The sequence below is a fragment of the Arctopsyche grandis genome, chromosome 2, assembly GCF_051622035.1.
Source record: "Arctopsyche grandis isolate Sample6627 chromosome 2, ASM5162203v2, whole genome shotgun sequence".
NCBI classification, from domain to species: Eukaryota; Metazoa; Arthropoda; class Insecta; order Trichoptera; family Hydropsychidae; genus Arctopsyche; species Arctopsyche grandis.
The window spans coordinates 14,711,143-14,720,026 of NC_135356.1; positions in this window are offsets into that span (position 1 = coordinate 14,711,143).

The following is an 8,884-nucleotide window of genomic DNA, read 5'->3' on the forward strand; positions in this document are numbered from 1 at the left end:
AATCTGAAAACAGTTTTGCGTTTGTAAAATCAAATGAAGAAAATAACATCAATTTAAAATCTAGTAGCATAAATATAATAAATGATAGTAGTGATAGTGATGCGACATGTTTGTCTTCCTAGCCAGATGTTTGGAGTATGGAGATGTGGGAAGAAAAAAAAACAAATATCCCTGGTTAATATGTAAGTCTAATAATATTGGATGTGATATTTGTTGTAATGTAAAAAGTCTTTAAATTTCTAAATCTAAAAGAGTTAGCATTTTTGAAGAATGGAGTTCGATTTCAATTTCTATAATACGCACGGAAACAATAGGAGCGCGAAATTAGCATCTTTGAGAAAAAAAATTGACGATCATTTGAAATCACAAGCGCATAGTAACGCCGAAATAATTATAGTAAGTTCGAAAGAGCAGCCTTTTGAAAAGATTTTAGATATTATGAATGACTTCGAAATTGTATCAACCAGTAAAGTTTTTAGAATTGCGTATTTTATATCAAGTGTTAAATGGATCGGGAATTAGCTATAGTTTGCATTCGCTTTATAGAGCAATAAATATAATTGATCATGTGGACGTGCGAATTCGCTCTATTGTCACGGTGATTCCATTCCATTGGATCCGTATTGTTGAAGCGTGTGAAATCTATGGTCGACTTGGGTATCACTTTTGATCCTCAATTCACCTTTCACAACCACATCAAGACAGTAACTGACGTTTCCTTTCGTCGACTTGGATTTTTCTTGAGATATGCTAGGTTCTCGCTTGCTTTTCAACTCGCTTGTTAGAAGTAAGCTAGAGTATAATGCGATTGTGTGGAATTCGCATGAAGCAAACTACTCTCTTATTATCGAAAAAGTGCAAAAAGCATTTCTTCGTTTTCTATATAAGAAAGAGTTTGGGTATTACCCATATCTCTATCCTACTCCTTTCCTTTTAGGAAAGCTTGGATATAATTCCCTTGAACTTCGAAGAAACTTCTCGTTAATTCGTTTCGTTCTCCAGCTACTGCGTGGTAATACGTCATGCCCGTTGTTGCTGGAACAGTTGGGACTTTATGTACCTAATGATAATGTGCGTGGTAGATATCATCATTTAATGGTTGTACCTCCTGCTCGCACAGTTCTTTTTCGAATGGCTCCTATACCAAGAGCTATTCGACTTCTCAATGAAATCGTTGCTGCCGTCCTTGAATGCGGTTTTTTTCCACCTCGGTGAGCGTAGATTATCGGATATTATTTTAACATATTTATCTGGTAACCTGCGCTCATCATTACTTTCTTAATTTGAATGTAATGTATGAGTGGAATCTTAATCTACTCTCTTCCATTTGGGCCTCGCTGTGATTTTATTTTTTATTCATATTTTGTTTTATTTTATTTTACTTTTTCTTTCTACTTTGTTCATTTTTATGTACTATTTTAATTTTGTTCAATGTAAACAAAGAATGTGATTTATGGATTTTATTTTTGATTTTTACACTTTTGTTAATGTTTTTTTTCTGATGTATTATTATTTTCCTTTTGTTACTTTTTAATTATTTTATTTTAGGATGTTTTCTGCTTTTTAATTTTTCTGCTTTTTACTAATTTTAATTGTTTTTATATCTTTATCAAATGTAGGCCATTGTGGCGCATTTGGTTCTTCCTGTAATGCCACAATGGTCCAAAACTATTAATTAATAAATAATAATAAATATACATATATATGTCGGTCAAAACATGAAATCTCGGGTATGCGAAAAAATTATATAATTTATATATATTATATATTGAATTGAAAAAAATTGTGCAAAAACAATGTGCAAAAAATTTCTGCAAAATCGAGCGTACCGGTACCTCAAAATTTAGCACTATACCAATGGATGTACCATTTCCGGTTAACTTAAAAATTTAAAAAAAATATATTTAACAGTTGCGTGTACAAAATTCCGTCGTTTTATTCCCTTACCTCTCCATAGACCTCTCCATTGCCGTACAAATCAAGAGAATAAAAAATAATTGACAATACTGAACCATTTTTTGTGCATAAAGCATCGTCTGAACGCTGCTCTTTAATCATCAACATCTTTTATGTACCCCAGCGCCCCGATGCCTTCGGCACCCCGGGGCGCTGGGGGCAAAGGCGTCGGGGCATCAGCGATGCACAAAACGTAATTCGTAATCACTTCGTAATTTGTCATTCGTAATTTCTAATTCGTGCATCAATTTTTTTCCGAAACCAGTCGATTCAATATCTTTAACTTTATTTTTATTCGAGTTTCAATTCCTTTTCGAAACCATCCGTTGAAATCAACGGGCCCAACACTAATAATAAGTATTTATTAAAAAAAAAATTTGAAATCGGCGTGGGTCCCTCGAATTTACAACGGCTCCACGACTCCAACTCCGAATCCACAGCCCTGAATAATAACAACAACCCTTGCTTTCTTTCTTACAAAAACGGATCATTTGGATCGCCCCGTTTAGTATTTTTTATATAAAAATTAAAAAAAAAATTACTGTCACTGACATTTTGACAAATGTATTATATGTCGAATCTAGGACAATTTGTGTTTAATTTAACATGGCGTTTGAATGCGATATAACCATTTCGCATTAATAAGCCATATTGCTGCGATTATAACATAATCTTTCTATTCACAAAACAAATATGCACAATTTTAACCAATTATTTTTAATTGGATCATTATTTTGAGTGCAAAGCGAGTGAAATAAGCTATGTCACTAGTTAAATTTAAAACGTGAAACGTGTAATATTAGTATGTAGGGCAAGGTGCCGAAGTTTTAATTTAAAATTAAATAATTGATTAAAACGCTCATTGCCAGGCTCAGATACTAAAATATAATACCGTTCTCAATGCATATTTCAGCATACAAAGCTTCTACTTCCGATTGTCCGACTTTGCTGATATTTTTTTCATTACTTAATATTACGATAAGGATTACAATTATAATATATCTAGAAGACATAAAATAATTAAAAGGTCAAAATAAAGCATCGAAATATTGCTTATAAAATACTACCACTTTCATCAAAATAATATTATACTAATGTTATTTTTAAAAGTTTTTTTTTTTCAAAAAAAAATAGTTACATATTAAAAAAAATCATAATAACTCGCCATATAACATCTTAAAAATATAAACTAATTATATTAATTAAAATTATATAAAATATGTAATTTTTTTAATTAAATAAAATATTTATCGAAATCATAAATTTTTTTTATATTTAATTTTAAAATTCTCGTGTCACTATTCGACCAACGTGAACAGTGGGTATTAGTCATCAATTACTAATCAATTTCCAACCAGGGAACTCTAGGGAATAATTACGGTATGATTGATAAGCTAAATTGAACTAAATTCGCTTTCACATTCAGAGGTACATGGAATATTTTTTTTATATTTGACTAATGGAACTAAATTTTTTGAAATAAAACGTCCGCCTACGTCTATATACTCCCTAAAAGCTAGCAATGTTTTTGGATATGATATTATAAATCTTTTACAAAAAGACTCGGTTTCAGTTTCGCAACTTGGAAAAACATCGGTGGGCCATTCGTGCTTTTCGAGGAAAGTAAGCTCTTTTCCTAATTCGTCTTTTATATATTTTTAAAGATTATCATTTTTTAAAGGAGAATTTCTATACAAATTTACTATTGATCTTACTTTACATATTAATAAATTCGTATTTAAAAAAAATTTTTTTTTTTAAATATGTATTTAAAAAAAATTCAATAAATATATATTTTATAAAATCGATAATTCACAAATTTGTTTTATTAAATATAAACAAGAATGTAATCAATGCAAACAGAGTAGAATATGGATCTGAATACGAATGATCATAGAATATTTTTCGTCCTTTGTCTCAAAACAACTAGGATCAGCAGAGCATTCTGAAGACAGTTGACACCAGTGTGACACGTAACACACCGTCTATCTGTGTTCCCAGAGTCGTATAACAAAACTTCCCATTCCACATGCATATCAACATTAAACTTTCGTTATAACATGCCTGTAGCTTATCTTAATTCGCCAAAAAATCATTTCCGGTAATTCCCGTTAATTTTCCAATTTACCGGTAATTACCAAAGGTGCTTTTTTGGCGATTTACCGGTAAACCGATAATGCAACCTCTAACTAGTACTAACTACTAACGGCCACTTATCTGCTTAACTATTAGCGTTTTTCTTAATAAATAATGAGTATTAAAATTATGAATCAAAAATTTGTGTTGTAAATATATTATATCCAAAACCAAGTCAAAATTTGACGATTCGGATTATCCGTGCCCTTCCTCCCCAGCATTAGCCCGGATAATCGAGAGTGTACTGTATACTAAAATATTCTCCAGATCAAGAATTTTCCCTTTCAGAATATTTGGAGCATTTTACTTATAATTTGAAGCATTTTACTTATAATTATAATTTACCAACGCCGATAACTGCAATTCGACAACCGAATATATGATGTCCGATTCTGTGTGTTGCAGTGAAAACTGCATTTTTTTTGTTTCGTGTCTCCATGGCTCGAACTCTCTTCTATAGCTCCCGAGGATGGCTTCGCTGTAGCTTCTCTTCCTTCGCTGGTGACTTATGTAGTTCCACGGCCCATCTTGGATCCCACTTCTGACGACCAGTGTTTCGTAGGGGTGGGTGGAGGATCCAAGTAAAAGGCCAAAATCGTGTCACAGCATTTATTGGTGATTAAGGAGATACGCGCACTGGCAGTGCTCCGTCCAGAATGTCTTGATATCGCCTAAGTATCGCCTTATAACGGATAGGCCGCTCGGGGCATCTTCGACGTCCGGTTACTTCCCTATTGTTTAGGCATGTACCCGGATATGTATTCCCACGACACTCAGTCCCACGGTATCGGTCACTTCTGAGAAAGCGCCAATAGCGGCCAATTCGGTGCCCATTGTTTAGCTTACATGCACTTAGTCTAGAGATAATCCTTGAAACCAATTATAACGGTCACACCGTCTCTGGGATGCTACTCGGCCTAATCCGATTGTACTTACTCGGCGGTGTACGTAACAATATTTTAAACAAATGCCTCTTGGAGAAGCGGGAGGGTAAGAAGATAAATGAATAGTTATTGAATAGTAGTAATAGTTCTTTATAACATTTTTCTCAGAAAGGGTTCATATTGGTCGCAACATTTCAAGGGTCCACAAGCCTTGACCAACCCAAGACTTTATCTATGTATTTGAGATATAAAATTATAAAAAACAAAATTCGATAGTGAAACATACGTAAATACACGCTCACGTGCTATAAGAGCATTTCCAGACACACAGACTCACACAACTTTTCTCGATACTGAAAACGTGATCAGCAGGGGCGTCATTTGGGGGTGCTGGGGTGGGCAGCCGCCCCCCCCCCCTAGATTTGTATTCGGGACTATCCACGTTGTTTAATGTTTTCTTATGAATATGAATTAAAATACTAAACCAACAATAATAGAATATTGAAATACCTTAGAACACTGTCAGGTATAAACACGTCGATTTTTCTCAGAAAAAAATATTAACTCCCAAATATATTTTCGAAACAAATTTTTGAATAGGATTGACTTTCTATTAATGACAAAATAATTAGTAGTTAATAAAAAAAATTGTATATACACTCATTTTTTTATATAATACACCCCCCCCTCCCCCCTAGAACGTCATTGATTACTGGTCAAAATTTTTTCCCCTCCCTGGGAAAAGCTGAAATGACGCCCCTGGTGATCAGTCAAAATCTCGAGTTCAAATTTTCACAAGATCACAAAACTTCATCTATTGTTACTGCATAGATAAAGCAAAATATATACAGTTTTTTTACAATTTAAATTCATCATTTTACAAATCAAATTCGTCTACTATGAATGAAGATAGACTGACAACTCTTGCGATAATTTTCATAGAAAAGAAAACCATATTCAATATGAATAGTTTTAACGAGAGAGTAATTGACTTATATTTTACAGAAAAAATTAGGAGAATGAAGTTTATATTTAAGTAAATATGTATGTACATATATGTATCTATATAATTTAAATTGGGTTGACTTTTGTTGATTTCGTGTTGTTGATGTTGACTTTTGTTGATGAACGTTGAATAAATGAAATAAAAACTAATTTTCTTACATAAAATGCAGCACACCCAAGAATATTTTCCACGAGCCGCCAATGTGTACAACATTAAATTTATTACATGTTCTTTGCGAGACATCTATGAATATCATTGATAATTTAAACGAAAATTGGTAGAAATCTTTGACAATTAATTTTATAGTAAAATTATTTTTTTTACGATTCAAACATATCGTCTATGTAGAGGTAAAATTCATTACCTAAAATTTTCGAGAAAGTTAGTTACAAAGGTTTTAATATTATTTTCATTATTAAAAATCTGATATTCAAAAATTAACTGACTCAAAATAAAAAAAATCGTGATTTTTATTCCAAAACTTTATATTTTTTAATAGTAGCTATATATTTATGAACCACTGGTTCTCAAACATTTTTTTAATCACAAATTTGAGAATAATAATATATTAATCAAAAGTTTAAAGAATACATAGTTTAGAGAATAAAAAGATATTAATAAAAAATTTAAAGAATATGAATCCTCCGAAACTGAACCAATTTTTAAAAAAATTTCATCATTGGAATGAGAAAGATATTTTCTGTGTAATTTTTTTTTTTTAATCGATCGTTAAATAAGCTCGCTGTACTCTTTTCGTGGGTGTAAAAAAGAGGCGATTTTATTGATGTTTGGCGGCTCCTAGCTCCTATAAAAAATAACTGCAACCCAATCAAAAATGCAACCCAATGTTGGATATCCCAATATAAGATAGATGCAACCCAATGGTGGATATCCATAGCATATTAAAAAATAATTTCTCTAGTGCCATAATTGAGAAAGGGAGAAGTCTAATACGTTTGTATGGACAAGGCGCTGGTGTCCAGCCCTCTTAAATATGTCCGATATTTTTTAATCACACTGACTGCAATTTAAAATTTGCAAAACACTTTCATGCGACTAACGAATAACGAACAACCAAAGCTTCGACTCATTAGTTTCTAGGTAACCAAGCAATTCGACATCACTACATTATTTATCAGAAATCTGGAGCGGAGCGTGGAGCAGTTTTTGAGCGGAGCCCGGAGCACGGAAATTTGTAGTGCTCCACTGCTTCGATATAATTGTATTTATTAGAATTTCATTCAAAATTTAAAAGTTAAATGAATGCGTTTTTTTATTCGTCTTTCAATTTATGTTAAATTCAATATTTGATGGTTTATTATCCTGGAATCATCTGACATCTGGCGCATCATGTAGTTTAGTTATATATTTTGGATTTAATATATATGTTATTACTAGAGGTAGGACCGGAAGCGCGCCGTCTATTATTCCATTATTGTAAATGCTTTGTAAAAAAGGTTCGGCAATCCTTTATATAACTTATTACCAGAGATAGGTGCAGAAATGCGCCAGCACAGAAAAAAATGGGATCCTTTTGTCAATTTCTATTCTTAACCTTATTTTTGCTCTCTAGAAAGGTTCCCATTTTTTCTGTGCTGGCGCATTTCCGCACCCTTCTCTGGTTATTACTAGTCACCGGACCCAGAAAGTGCCGCGTATTGTTCAAAGGTTATAAATGCATTGTTAAAGGTTTGCCGAACCTTTTTTACAAAGGATTTACAACAATGGAACAATGGATAGCATTGTGACTATCCTACCTCTAGTTATTACGATTTGATATTTTGTTGTATATACTTTTTACTTTATCTATGTATATAGTAACAATAACAAAGTTTTGTGATCATGCGAAATTTCGAACTCGAGATTTTGACTCATTCGAACTCAGATCGAATTCGAAATTGATCACTGATCATGTTTTCATGATCTAGAATAAATATATGCGTGTCTGTGTGTCTGTGTATTTTGGGGATTTTTGAACATCGTTAGTCCCATCGAACTGAAATTTAGTATCTGCTACTAAAATTCTTATCAATATGACGTAAATCTTTTTCAAATTTTTAAGTTTACCAGAAATGGTACCTCCCCTTATAGGTGTCCTCTTTTTTTTTTTGAAGTTTTTGGATTTAATTATCTCCCAAACCGCTAATTGAATGGAATAAAAAAAAAATTTAAATCACTAAATTTAATAAACCGGAAGTGGGATAAAAACTCAAGAAAGAAAGGTCACAAATTTTGTGGCCACTACTCTGTCCACACCCCTAAGCGTATCAAGCTGAAAATTTATATTTGTATTCTTTATGTACTAACTTAAGCGCGAAACGGGACGCAGTATTTTTTTTTAAACATTTAAAACATTTCATTTTATTTTGACCTTTTATTATTTTTATTTTCTTGATATTTAATGTGTATAATAATTATAGTGATTTAAGTAATAAAAAAAATTTGAACAAAACCCGACAACCGGAAGAAGAATTTTTGTCTTGTGTAAGTTTCCCTACATTTGGGCTCAATTTGTGTCAAAAACGCTCCCACAACCGGTTATCTATCGAATTTTGTTTTGTGACCTTCTTATATTCCTCAAATACACATAAAGTCATGGGTTGGTCACATCCGAATTTTTTATTTTTCCAGCGTGATGAAATTATATTATTTCATTGATTATTTTCAATTTTATTTTCATTGATTACTATTTTTTTGCTACTATGGTAGTTTGGGACAACCTTGTGCGTACCATTTAGTATAGTTATATTATTTGTATTGTTTAATAATAAATTAATTGTTTATAATTTTTTATCACATACATATTTACCTATATAAATTAAATTAATAAATTAAATAATAAAGATGATAAATAATATGATTCCTACTAAAACAATTTATAAAAAAAGAGTTGGAGCAATTA